Below are 9,183 nucleotides of genomic sequence, written 5' to 3'. Positions count from 1 at the left end.
GTCTTGATTTTCCCAGTTAGGGGTCGCCACAGTGCATCACCTGTCCACTCATGATTGGCATGATGTTTTACAGTGTCGAGTTGCCAGCCCGGTGCCCAATCTTCCACGGAAGGCACACACAAAAACTCACGCCTAGGGCCAATTTAGAGTATCTAGTCCACCTACAGCATGTCTTTGGGATGTGGGAGGAAACCGGAGCACCCAGAGGAAACCGACACAACCACAGGGAGGGCATGCAGACTCCGCACAGAAGGCACCCCAGCCGAGGATCGAATCAGAGAATCTCTTGCTGTGAGGTGGCAACACTAACCGCTGTGCCACCATGGCCACCTACTGCTCTGAAAGCATTATTGCTTGCTTTAAAAGCCAGTCTTTAAGACTTTCTCTGCCACTTTCCTCAAAGTCACAAAAGAGTGCAAAAGTGTCTGACATACTATTAATTTCACAACCAGGACATAATTGACAATTACAATGAGAACAGTTATGTCATAACTCATAGGCAACTGCCATCCACAAATATGTTAGAGGGATGCATGGAAACTTGTCTCAGTGAACACAAAAATTTATGTGGCATCAACCACCATTCTTGCAGGGACCTCTAACTGGGGACACATTAGGAGTTTCCGGCCTTCTTCTTGCAAATCCTATACCAGTCCCTAGATGTAATACGGACACATTTGGACAATCATACTTGGTTGCCACAAACAACTAAGAAAAGCACCACCACTGTATGTGCACTCTGTGATAAAACTCATTTCCTTGAGGTCCTGGTGGCAACTGGCTGCATCCACATTGCTATCAGTGCCTCACCTGTTCTACATGCTGTCCAGTATTTCAGGTGGAAGAGCTTCCATTTCATCAACTGTCAGGTGGATCATAGTACACAGGGTAATGTAAGCAGTGTATCTGTGCATAATCCAGACATTTTCCATGATTTCTATATCCGACACATATGCATCCTGTACCAACATTGCATGCAGGGGAACGTTCCACACACTTATCTAGCTGATACTGTAGGTGCATATGTTGCAAACCCTATATACATGAAGGTTTAATGCCATGAACTTTAGTAGGTGACTCATAATTCTTTTTCACTGTTGTATGTAGCAGGTGATGCTGCATATGCCTTGACACCATGGCTGATGATCCCCTTCCACCACCCCCAGACATTAGTGAAGCTTACATGCATCACTGCACTATTACAGACAAATGACATCACTGAACATGTGTTTGGAGTGCTGAAGGCCCACTTCTGTTGCCTGGATACATCTGGTGATGCACTGCAGACCTGCAGATCTCTGTGCTATGTGCCAGGCTGCATGTCATGGTGCCACAAAATCTGTTACTACAAGGGAAACTATAGTACTAGCTGACATGCTTGTACCAGCTGTAAAAGGCAAGCTAAGTGACATGATGTAGGATACAACTGTCCCTCATGTAAGGCAGAGGCAGGAGCAATATACCGTGGCACTTGCAAATAGATGATATCTAGCCCACAGCTATGAGAAATAACAAGACTCACATAGGACAAAATGTATTTGTGCAGTCATACACCCAAGCTCTGTATAACAGTGCATTTGACTGTCCACAATGTGCATCATATATTGCCCTTTCTATATTAGCCAGATGTATGGGCAGACCAAATCACCATAATTTGCACAGATGCCAGTGAGGGCACAATGACAGAGGGACAGCAATATAGGCACACCTGAAAGGGTCATGGGTTTTGCTAATGTTATGCATGCATGCAGCTGGTTGGTTGAAAGGTGTCAGGGATCATGCTTTCAGATGATAGCATGGAGTTTAAAAGTTAGAATGCTCTCTGTGAATAACATGTACCCCTGCAGTTTCAAGTCTGGAGGCATGTATTCCAAGTCATTGCCTAGAATGTTGGTTACAGTTGTGGGGAAGTCACAGGGAATCCTGTTGTGTGGTTCTGGCAGATGAGTGGTTAGCGAAATACCATGATCAGGCATAAGCACTTGGCAACTGGGGGACATCTACATGGGAGTGGGCTGGAGCTGAACTGTTGTACATTGAGTGAGATGGTTGTTCTGGTGTTTCCACAGTTGAGAGAGATGAATGTCAACCATGTCCACATGAACATTTAGGGCTAAGGATAGATGCCACATTAGTTTCAGTGTTGGTCATGTCTACATGAGTATTTACAGTCCAGAGTGAATGCAACTCTGGATAGTATAACTGTCATAGGGATGGTGTCTGCCATATTTGCAAAGCAGGCATGCACACCTGCAGAGAGCAGCCAACCCATGCAGCTCCAAGCAGTGACAGAGAGACATTAATGGTTACCAAGTGGACTGCTATTGCCTGCATTCTCTCCTTTGCACCCTACAGTGGTTGTTGGCCTTCCCACAGCCCATGGAGGACTTTGTACCTGACACAAATCTCATTGAGCAGTGCTGGCATGGCATGATTAGCATCTGTCTGTGTCTGCCTCACAGCCCTACTCATTCTCTGGATGGTGCCTGAGTAACCTTTTGTCATAGAATTACTGAACACTGGGGCACTAAAATCCACCAGAATGCCTCTTCTCAGTGAAATCTGTGCCCACTTTGGCGATGGTGTGACCCTTTGATGCTGGCTTCATTAGTGTTGACCAAGTATCATAAGGTAGTCACAATGATGAGTGTCCTACACTAAATACAATTGATGAGGGAATTCCATCCCACTGTCTCCTCACCTTTGCATGGAAAGAAGTATTTCCTCTTCTGTTAGCATTGCTGAAAGTGTCACTGCATCCTCAGGCTGTGGCAGCTGTACAATGTAGTTATCAGCTTCAGCAGATGTGCTGGCATCAGGCATGTTCAAACCTGTAGTGTTGGTTCCTGTCCCAGTAGAACCTGTGGAAGCATTCAGATGACATACCGCTGTGAAAGACAATACATGTATTACTCTCACCACTATTCATCAGACAGACTACTGCTTGCCAAGATTATACATATTGTTTGAACACATGCATACCTTTTGGGTAAGATTGTCTCTTTTGCAAGCCAAATATCCATGGCTAACAGAAATGCAGTATGGTATATCTGTGCAGAGGTGCAGGGCAATGTCCTACAGAAATGGAGTTGACTCACCTTGCTACCCTGTTCACACCTGGGCAGTCCTGACCAGTCCAACTTGCACATCCATTCCATCATCAGGCTTTAGTCTCTTCTTGGTGTCACCACCAAGAGAAAGAAGGAACTCCTCAGTATCTCTGAGCGGGTGTTGTCTGGATGGTGGACTTTTTGTGGGTGACCTGTCTGCAGCTATTACTTGAGCCTTGTTTTTGATATGAAGGATCATGTTGATGATTCTGCAATGTACCTGCATTTCAATCCCATTGTGTCACCCAACAGATTTTCCATATGGCCATTCTTTTGGTGCTACTATAGCTTAGGAACACCTGCCAATGCACACTTGCATCCTTGTGTGCATGCTGGGCTCTCCTATTTGAACCAATAACTGCCCAGTTCACTGCTCATTGACCATCCTTGTGGTGGTTTCAGATTTGTATGATGCTATGAAATAAGTGCTCTGCCACTATGTCAAAGTAGGGAAGCTGTGGACATGTGAACCGCATGCAGAGTCTCTTGCACAAGCGTAGCAGCACAGTGTGCACTCATTGAAATGTAGGCCCAGCATCCTCCTTACTCAGTCCTGATGTCATTATGTCTGCATGATTGTGAAAACACTTGCACAACAAGACCATGGATTAGTCTGTCTGTCAACTCCCAGTACCCTGCCTAGGTCCCCACACAACATTTATGCAAACTGTTGTGCATGTTACCTGTGCCATGCATAGATACCCCGGGATTGCAACCTGTCCTGCCTGTTAAATGTGCCATGCATGGTTACCCCAGGATTGCAACCTGTCCTGCCTGTGACTTACGCCATGCATGGTTACCCCAGGATAGCAACCTGTCCTGCCTGTTACCTGTGCCATGCATGGTTACCCCAGGATTGCATCCTGTCCTGCCTGTACTATGCATTCCACAGATGGATCTGCATCCTTGTCAGGAATAGGAATGACTGCTCCCTTCTGGCTGTATCCCAGAGGGCTGCAACTTGAACTGTCTGTTCCATGCTCCATTTCACTTTTAGCCTCCATCCACACAACAATTCTGCCATATGGCTGGCAAGGCTATTGCAATGCTAACACACACAATACTTCATTGAGTGCCAACTGTGCTGCAAACAATTACCCTGGAGCTCTCCCTGCAGTATGGTGTGCATTATTGGTAATCTTATCCTCTTGTCATTTTTCTTGCATGTGGTATAGTTAGATGTCCTGTGTTTTCTGTGGCCTGTATGTTTCTCACTATAGTGCAGTCTCCTAAAAATTACAACTATTATTATCATGCCATAAATGGGCTTGTAGCATAGGCATTATGCTACTGAGGTGATTGAGTGTAACTGTCTCTTAGTAATGCAGCAATGCACCCTATTCCAAGAGCACTGAAATAAATTAAGGTGTGCATGGCTCTGGAGCATTGCACAGACAACCATGATCATTGTTGTACCAGGCTGCCTGTCATAGCATACTCAGGTATGTAGGATATGTATGACATGAAAGCCTGCCGACCTTGGTAATGCAACTGGTGCCTTTACCTGGTCTACTAACCATGTGCATCATACTACCATAGATGGACATGAATGTACTGTGTTGTCATGTAGTGTTTTTTTTTTTTTTTGTGCTATCATCCACCTTTTCCTTCCTGTTTATATAAAATAAACCCAGCTGGCACTTTGTTGTGTAGCCCTTATATATAATCCTAGCTGTGCCTGTGTTACAGATAAGTGGGACTTCAATGGTATATGAATGAGCATATGTTTTTGCATGCTACCTGCATGCTGATTGATTTGGGTCATGCAGTAAAGCAGTTTTTTATGATGGCACAGCTTCATTATGCAGTAGTGTTCTAGGGACATCCACTCTGTGTTCCCACCTCTACATGCCTACTCTTCATCGAATCAGGTTTATTACAGCACAGTCAAATTATGACCCTTTTTTAAATAGTTGCCCCACAAGATACGGATTTGTGAAAAGATTCTATAGATCACATCACAGCTCCATAAACATTACATATTGCTATTTGGGAAAGATAGAAAAAGGTTATGTAGTAAAGCATCAAATTCCACCTTAGCTTCTTCCATCCAATTATATCAAAATGGCAAAGAAATTATCAACTTTTCCAGGGAATACAACACCAACTATGTGACACAGAAAAACAGTGGACATATCTGAAAATTACTTCTACTTAAAATTACAAAAAATAATAGTCCTTGAAATGTTAATATGGTGCATGTTGTCTTTTAAAAGGCACGTGTTACAATTTAACATAATTCACAAGGTAGATTAGGACATTTTTTTTCATCTGAGGTTCATAAGTGTATTATAAGCTTAATCATGCAACCCAAATGTGACACACACCTTTGATTTATATAGGGAGGTGATTTACTGACTGTCTCTGTCCATCAGAAACATTGGTGCCAGGGGGCGTTGCCAAGGATGAACACAGGATAGCAGCAGATTTCTTCAGCTCCACCAATTTCATTACATTGACAGGAATTAATTACTTAAAAAATTAATTCTTGAAGTAATTTTCTTTCTAAATATGTTTGTTTTATATAGTTCTTGAACTATATCTAAAAAAGAAAGGAAATCTTAATAATATTCCTGTCAGAAATTACTTTGGAAATTTTCCTGTCAGTTTATCAGTCTGAAATGAGTTCCAGTAAGACAAATTCTCCAGACTCCAGCATCAAGAAAGAACTTCAGTCTCTGATAATTATAGTCCAGCAACTTACTGCTAAGATGGATAAAATGGATACTAAAATAGACACTTTCATAGAAAAAAACTACAAAACAAATAGACTTGTTACATATGGACCTGCAACAACAGAAGATCCAGATGACAGGCATAGAAGAAGCTGTGAATGACATGGAAAATAAAATACAAGAACAGGAAATCAACATTGAGTTTCTGCTGAAACAAAATACACATTTACAAACAAAGCTGGATGACCTGGAAAATAGATCTAGGCGCAATAACATTAGGATTTTTGGACTGCCAGAAAATATTGAAGGTAACAATATTACTTCTTTTTAACAACATGGCTCCCTAAAACTTTAGATTTACCAGAAGCATTCTCTTTTGGTATCGAAAGAGCACATAGATCTATAGCTAATACTAACTCTAACAAAACTATCCTAGATCAGTTATAGTTAGATTTCTATCATCTTTTGATAAAGAGATGGTTCTTAAATCTGCTTGGGCTAAAGCTCCTGTTAAGTTTAATGAGACAACTGTGCGTTTTGACAATGACTATTCTTCCATGGTAATTGCTAAAAGAAAAGTTTTCTGCCACTAATAAGGGAGCTTAAAAAAGCACAGTTTAAAACATACCTTCTGTTTCCTGCCAAGCTTAAAATCTTCCTTCCTGATGGTCCTAAGGTCTTCGATGATTTAGACTCTGCTTTACTGTTTGTCAAAGAAAAAAGGATTTTGGATAAAATAGAAGAAATGGAATGGGCTAGTTCTTCATTAAAGAGATTGGCAACTGAAGCTTCCTGGAAGACTTCAGAGAAGAAGAAGAGACTAAAAACAAATGATTTGTTATATGTTTTTTCTCTCTCATCATTTTAGTTCATTATTAATCTTTTTGAATATAGTTCCTGCATTTCCAGGAAGCCACAAATATTTTGGAAAAGATTTACTCAAAGTTATTCTCTATGTGCAAAGAAATGTTTTGTTTCATAACCAGTCAAAATGCCTGAGGATTTAATGGCAGGCTGTGACTCGCTTTGTTTTCTTTCTGAAAAAGTAAGGTTAGTAATTTGATACATTTTTTATCTTTACCTTTTTTTCCTTCTTCTTTTATTATTTTCTTTGTTTAAACAATGACATTCTATTTAGATTATGTAGTGGGTAAAGGGTGGGGAGGGCAGGAGAGAACAGTAATGAAAATATCATTAATAGAATAATAACATATTTATTTCTTGTAAAAGTTTATAAGTTCTTCAAATGCTATTTCTAATTATACTTTCTTGATTATACTGCTTATGCTTGTTTGTAAATAATCTGTCATGCTTTAACTAATAATAATCAGAACTAAATAAGAGTAAATAATATGTTTTATTTTAACTCTATTAATATAAACAGTAAGTAACATTCCATTGTATATACTTCTTACAGCTTTCTCTTACATTTTTTATTTCTGCCTCACTCCTTTTATTTTCTACTCTTTTTCTTTTCTTTATTAATATATAGAAATGCTTTAGACTGTGTGGGCACAGTGAATAATAGGATTTGTATGAAAATTGAGTTGGGAGAAGAATGCTGAGTTTTATTGCTTGTTGGTAATTTTGAGTTTAATTTCACTTGCATAGAGGCTGTGATGATCTGTGGAATACATTGTGGAGGTTCTGTCATGTTTAGATGCATTTACACTGCTAAATGAATGTTTGTCACTACTTTTTAATAAGTTTCCTGCCAAAATGTTAAGAGAGACAATCTGGGATGTGGGCTGTCTTATGCACAATGTCCTTGAGTTACCTCAGAATCTTCAAATCACAGAATTCTCACAGAGAAACTGAAAGCAGTTAGTATAAACATTGACAAGGTTATCACACTGACACACCACAGATTCAGGAAAAATACTCTGTTCATAAAATATGTCAGTTATAATGAGTTTAAATGATGTAGTTTCGTGTAGTAAGTAAATGTCTTATTTTAGAAGGCATAAAAATGAAACATTTATTTAAATGTTTTTGAAAATCTACTTAACAGCAGCATAATAATCTGTTAAAAATTTGTGTTCCAAACATATACTTTACTATAACTCATTTAATTCATCTGATTGACAAACATAAATAATCTTATAACTCTATTCTGGAAGAAATGTCATGTGATATATTTTAAAGCAGTAGGTTAGCATGATTGTAAAATCTGGTTACCAATATGTGTTTGCTGTGCATTATTTTGTATAAAGCAGACAGATTTATTCTAGGGACAGCAAGTAGGATAGTGCTCTACTAACACACAACTCAGTGAGATCAGATATATATATATATATATATATATATATATATGTGTGTGTGTGTGTGTGTGTGTGTGTGTGTGTGTGTGTGTGTATGTATGTGTGTGTGTGTGTGAGTGTGATGGCTTTTTTTTTCTGAGAATCTGCATAACTATCCAATATGATTTATAATAATTTCTATGAATACAATATTTTACTCTATTGACAAAATGAATGTTTGCCACAAGTTTTAATAAGTTTCCCGCCAAAATGTTAAGGGAGACAATCTGGGATGTGGGCTGTCTCATGCATAGTGTCCATGAGTTTCCTCAGAAGCTTCACTCACAGAATTTTCACAGAGAAACTGAAAGCAGTTAGTATAAACATTGACAAGGTTATCACACTGACACACCACAGATTCAGGAAAAATACTCTATTCATAAAATATGTCAGTTATGATGAGTTTGGATGATGTAGTTTCTTGTAGCAAGTAAATATCTTATTTTAGAAGGCATAGAAAATGAAACATTTATTTAAATGTTTTGAAAATCTACTTAACAGTAGCATAATAATCTGTGTTAAAAACTTGTGTCCCAAACATATACTTTACTATAACTCATTTAATTCATCTGATTGGCAAGCATAAATAATCTTATAACTCTATTCTGGAAGAAATGTCATGTGATATATTTTAAAGCAGTAGGTTAGCATGATTGTAAAATCTGGTTACTAATATGTGTTTGCTGTGCATTATTTTGTATAAAGCAGACAGATTTATTCTAGGGACAGCAAGTAGGATAGTGCTCTACTAACACACAACTCAGTGAGATCAGATATATATATATATATATATATATATATATATATATATATATATATATATATATATATATATATATGTGTGTGTGTATGTGTGTGTGTGTGTGTGTGTGTGTGTGTGTGTGTGTATCTATGTATATATGTGTATGTGTATATGTATGTGTGTGTGTGTGTGTGTGTGTGTGTGTGTGTGTGTGTGTGTGTGTGTGTGTATATGTGTGTGTGTATATGTATGTGTGTGTGTCTGTGTTTATGTGTGTGATGGCTTTTTTTTTTTTTTTTTTTAGGTAATAACGCAGGTGTTTCTGAGAATCTGCATAACTATGCAATATGATTTAT

Source organism: Protopterus annectens, chromosome 4.part0, assembly GCF_019279795.1.
Source record: "Protopterus annectens isolate FY-2018-M chromosome 4.part0, PAN1.0, whole genome shotgun sequence".
Lineage (NCBI taxonomy): Eukaryota > Metazoa > Chordata > Ceratodontiformes > Protopteridae > Protopterus > Protopterus annectens.
The sequence above is the reverse complement of the archived record's forward strand: the minus strand, read 5'-3'. Positions refer to the sequence as shown.